The sequence below is a fragment of the Fukomys damarensis genome, unplaced genomic scaffold, assembly GCF_012274545.1.
Source record: "Fukomys damarensis isolate Sample0158 unplaced genomic scaffold, DMR_v1.0_HiC HiC_scaffold_15, whole genome shotgun sequence".
Lineage (NCBI taxonomy): Eukaryota > Metazoa > Chordata > Mammalia > Rodentia > Bathyergidae > Fukomys > Fukomys damarensis.
Genome location: NW_022900927.1, coordinates 19228220 through 19233943, shown reverse-complemented (window position 1 = coordinate 19233943; position 5724 = coordinate 19228220). Strand labels below are relative to the sequence as shown.

The 5724-nt window shown below is 40.2% G+C and overlaps 1 non-coding gene across 1 annotated transcript; it reads right to left on the bottom strand.

The window, feature by feature from the left end:
• Positions 1 to 995: 995 nt before the first annotated feature.
• LOC117286175 lies at positions 996 to 1101 on the bottom strand. The gene has a single exon (XR_004517327.1). It is a non-coding gene; the product is annotated as a U6 spliceosomal RNA (small nuclear RNA).
• Between the last annotated feature and the right edge of the window lie 4623 nt (positions 1102 to 5724).

The window sequence follows — 5724 nt, the reverse complement described above, 5'->3', positions numbered from 1 at the left end:
CACGCGCCCGCCTCCCGCAGCTGGCCCGCGCGCGTCAGCAGGTGGCGCTGTGGGGATCAGCCGCCCCACCGGACTCCAAAGGCCTCGGAGCCTCCCACCCTTCACCCCCAGCTGGGAGACTTCTGGTGTCCAGTTTGTCTTGGGAGTCCCCGTAGCGAGTCCCCGGACACCTGCAACCTTCCTCAGACTCCTGAGTCGGAAGCTCTTTTCTATCCTAAGTTTTTTTTGGGGGTGGGGTCGTTGAGACAGGGTCTCACTGTATAGTTGAGACTGACCTGGAATTCGCTATGTAGCCCAGGCTGGTCTCGAACTCACAGTGATCCTTCTGCCTCAGCCTCCCAAGTGCTGGGATTACAGGCATGAGCCACCATGCCCGGCCTTTTCTATCCTAATTTTAAAGAGGAAAAATTGCAGTCCTGTGTGTGTGTGTGTGTGTGTGTGTGTGTGTGTGTGTGTGTCTGTGTCTGGTAAGACCTGAATATTAAAAAGCAATCTTAAACATTGTTTTGGAGAAAATAAGTGGAAAACATTTTATATACCCATTTTAAAAAATTGAAGGTTCATTTTGAGATCCTTGTAGACTCATGCAACTGGAAGAAACCTCTTATACAGAGATTTCATGCATGCACCCTTTACCTAGTTTCCCCAGATGGTAACATCTCGCAAAACTACAGTTACAGCATCAGATTCAGAATATTGGCGTTGATAAGATACTGAGCATTCCCAGTACCACAAGGACCCCATGTTGTCCTTGTATAACCACGCCTCTTTCTTATTGCCCTGTGTCCTCCTTATCCTCTGGCAATCACCAAACCGCTTTTCCTTTCTAACCTCGTATCAATGGACGCATACAGCACATGACACTTTTTTCTTTTTGCTGGCACTAGAGATTGAACCAACGCTCTTTTTTTTTTTTTTTTTGGTACAGGGATCAAACTCGCAACCTTGCGCTTGTGAGGCAGGTGGCGAAACCACTGAGCAAAATCCACGGCTCCCAAAATATGGAACGCTTCACGAATTTGCATGCCATCCTTACTTGCAGGGGCCATGCTAATCTCTGTACCGTTCCAATTTTGGTATATGTGTTGCCGAAGCAAGCACCCCAAGGCTTTTTCACTAGGCTAAATCCCTGACTTTTTAAAATTTATTTTCCTTTTGAGCCAGGGTCTCCCTAAACTGCCCATGCAGGATTCCAACTTGGCTTTTTTCACTCAGCATAATTCTGTGGAGATTTCAAGCAGGTTGTTGCACGAATCACTTCTTTTTATTGTTGAAGAGAATTCCTGCTATGGATGTATCCTGTTTTGTTTAACCATTCACCTATTGAAGGGCAGCTGAATCATTCCAAGGTTTTAGTGAGAATAAAGCTGCTATTCTTATAGAGATTGTGTGTGTGTGTGTGTGTGAACAAGTTTTGTTTTTCTAGGATAAACGCCCAGAAGTACAACTGCTGAGTTGTATGCTTAGCTTTTGCTTGGAAGGTGGTGGTGTTGCTGGGGATTGAGCCCAGGGCCTGAACTACATCCCTAGTTCATTTTATCTTTTATTGTGAGGCAGGGTCTCACTAAGTTGCTAAATTGCCCAGGCTGGGCTCAGGTTTGCCATCTTCCTGCCTCAGCCTCTCAGTGTTCTGGGACAATAGGCATGTGATAATCTGCCCAGCTTTTCTCATTGTGATTATCTACCTATATTTGCTCTTTGTGAATTTAATATGTGTTTCCTAAGGACTAAGAATATTGGCATCTTTTCATGTGCACATGTGCCATCTGTACGTCTTCTGGAAAACATCTATGTGTTCTTTGCCCATTTTCTCTTTTGCTTGCTTGTTTATTTGTTTTCAGGCAAGGTCTTCCTCCATAGCCCAGGCTGGTCTTGACCTTGAGGAACTGCCCAGGCACTGTGAAACTCACAGTCCTCCCACCTCACCCTCTGGAGTGCTGGGATTACAGGCTTGTGCCCTTACACCTGGCTTCTGTGTCCATTTTCTAATTGGAGTGTTTGTTTTACTGGTGAATTTTGAGAGTTCTTTATGTGTTTTAGATACTAGGTCTTGTTGGATTTGTGGTTTGCAAATACTTTCTCCCAGTCTATTGCTTGTTTTTCTATCCTTTTGACAGCTTTGTTCACAGAGCAAATCTTAAAAAATTTGAAGTCCAATTTATCAATTTTTGTTTTGATGAACTGTTGCTGTTGGTGTCCATTCTAAGAATTCTGCCTAAACCTAGATCCCAATGACTTCTCCTTTTTGGTTTTCTAATACAGTCCTGAGCCAAGCATGTGCCTGTAATCCCAGCACTCAGAAGCCTGAAGCAGGAGGTTATTGAGTTTGAGACCAGACAAAATCAAAACTACATCCCTAGTTCACACACACAGCTTTTATTTTAGCTTTATATGCGTATATAGCTGTATATACATATATTTTTTAAAGTTGAATTTATGATCAAATTTGAATTAATTTTTGTATAAAGTATGAGGTGGATCAAGATCATTGCTGTTTTTTGTCTCTGGATGTGCAGTTCTCTAGCACCATTTGTTGAAAAGGCTGTGTTCTCCACTGAATTGCTGTTACACCTTAGTCAAATAGCAGTTAAGGGGCTGGGGATTTAGCTAAGTGCAAGTGCAAGTCCTGAGTTCAATCCCTGGTACAGAAAGAAAAATCAGTTAGGCCTATTTGTGTGGGTCAGTTTCTGGATTTTTCATGTGTTCCCTTGATCTATGCACCTACTCTCCACCAATATCACACAATGTCGATTGCTATACTAGATATCTTCAAGTCATTTAGGGTAATTCTTCCCGGTTTTCACTATTGTTTCAGCTACTCTAGCTTCTTTGTAGTTCCATATATGGGAGGGAGGCAAAAATGTGTACACAATTGAAAGAAAAACTTGTATACATATTTTAATACTACATTTTTTTTGACACATCATGAGATTAATACAAGTTACCATCTTTGGCCTCTACAGTTACAAGAGGTGACCAAAGTGGTGGCCATCAGCTTCCAGACATTTATTAGTACCTTGGTCATCGAGATTGCTGCACGTGTTTTCCATTTCTTCTCTAAGGGCCTGCAATGTCATGGGTTTTCTGTGATATACTGTTACAGAGAACTTTTGTAAATAATCTAAAAACCTACAAAATTTTAGGAAAATGTAACATGACTTCTTCTGTCTCTAACAGCAATCTGCTTTGTTTAGTTCAAAATTAACAGACACTGGAGGGATTGAAAGTGAAACGGGACACCTGGCCTCATCCCTGACCTTGAACAGACCCTTCCTGCACCCTAGAACAGATAGCTAGACAAATTTTAAGACCATCTCCCTAACCTCAAAAAATTGTTACCTCTGAGTTAAAGTTAACTGCCTTGCTACTATAATTTGTACATGGGTGATGTGAACTGAGGAAATGAAATGTAACCACCTGAATGAGATCATAGCTGTAAAACCTATAAAAGAAGAAGCTGCCACCCAATAGGAGGTCGATCTCTAGCGCAGCTGTTAGTGCGATAGACCTTGGTTGACAAAATAAACTTTTTATTATTTTACTTCTATTCTGTTTGTATGTGTCATTTACCAATTCCTTCCATAACAATATGACATCCTCCAGGGTTCCCCATATGAGGGTAACACCATCTGTTGAAAAAACATCATGCTGTTTTTCCTTTCCTGAAGCATGTATACATTTTTTTTCGGCATCTGTTCAAACCAAGTTGAAAGAGAACCGAATCAAATTTAGTGGTTTAGGTTCAATGTTGACCTTATAGGGAAATTTGATTTGGTTCTCATCCAGTTCAGTTTATGGCCAGAATCATGGAGAGAATTGAGTTTGTGAACCAAGGCACCTCTCCCTCCCCGCCCCTCTCTCTCTCTATATGTATATGTATGTATTTTATGTATCTATATGTATATAGATCTACATATAATCTATCTATATTTTTTGGGGGGGTACTGTGGATTGAACTCAGGACCGTGGCACAGTGCCACCGAGCCAAATCCCCAGCCCTGTTTTATTTGTTTGTTTGTTTTTTGATACAGGATCTCATTATGTAGTTCGGGCCTGCTTTGAACTCACTATGTAGCTCAGCTCAGGCTGGCCTGAAACTCTCAGTGATCCTCCTGCTTTGGCCTCTCGAGTGCTGAGATTATAGTTTTACAGGACCACACTCAGTTTCCACATATATTTTAGAATAATGTTTCTAAAAATAACAATGTTTGTATCTACAAAAATATTCTATTTACCAATATTAGTAATGAAGTATCCAATGTTATTGCTAATATTGTTAAATTGTGTCTTCTCTCTTTTAAGTTTTGTCAGTGTTGGTGAAGTTTGCATTAGTCTTTTCAAAGTAGCTTTTTGTTTCATTTAATTTTTTTTTGTTTTCAACTTCACTGATTTCTGCTCTTTATTATTATTATTATTATTATTGCTTACTTAGGGTTTACTTGCTGTTCTTTTTCTAGGTTTTTGAGGTGGGAGCTGAGGCTTTTTTGAGACAGGCTCTCACTATGCAGTTCAGACTAGGCTTGAACTCACTTTGTAGTCCTGCCTGACCTCAAAGCCTTCCAAGTGCTGGGATCACAGGCATGCATCACCACACCTGGTGTGGGAGCTGAGATTATTAATTTGAAACTTTTCCTCTTTTTTAATGTAAACATAAATTTTTCTCATAAGACTGCTATGTTTGTATTCTACACATTTTGGTATGTTGTTTTTAAATTTTAATTTCAATGTATTTTAAAGTTTTCTTTGAAACTTCTTTGACTCATGAATTACTTAGGCAGGTATTATTTAGTTCTCAAATGTTTGGAGTTTTCTTGTTTTCTTTCTGTTGTTGATTTCTTTTTTTCTTTTCTTTTTTTTTTTTTTGGTTTTTGAGACAGGGTCTCACTATGTAGTTGAGACTGACCTGGAACACTATGTGGCCCAGGCTGGTCTCGAACTCCCAGCGATCCTCCTGCCTCAGCCTCCCAAGTGCTGGGATTACAGGAGTGAACCACCATGACTGGCTTGTTGTTGATTTCTTTTTTGTTTTATTTTGTATTGGTTTTATGAGATGGGGGTTTCACTGTTTAGTTCAGGGTGGCCTGAACTCACTATGTAATGTAGTCCGGGCTGGCCTTGAACTCACAGTGATCCTCCTACCTCAGCCTCCCAAGTACTGGGATTACAGGTATGTGCCATCATGACTGGCATGTTGATTTCTAGTTTGGTTCCATTCTATGTGATTTCAATTCTTTTCAGTTTTTTGAGGTTTGTTTCATGGCCCAGGATATGATCATGGTATTTGATCATATCATTTGACACATGAAAACAATATGTGTTTTGCTATTGATGGGGGTTTTACAAATGTCAAGTAGATCCTGTTGGTTGATGTGTTGTTGTTTTTTCTTTTGGCTTTTTTTTTTTTTTTGAGACAGGGTCTTACTATGTAACCCAGGCTGGCCTCAAATTCTCTGAAGTCCTCTGCTTCAGCCTCCTGAGAGCTGGGATTACAGGCATGGGCCACCAAGCCTGGCCTTGATTGGAGTTTTTTGTTCCCTTTATATCTTTCTGATTTTCTTCCTAGTTGTTTTCAGTTGTTAAGAGAGTGTGTTTGAAACTGCCAACTACAATTGTCAATTTCAGTTCTATTAGTTTTTTGCTATACAAATATTACAGTTATTGTCTGGTGCATATACGTTACAAATGCTATGTTTTATTGGTGGATTAAGTTTTTATTGTTATGTA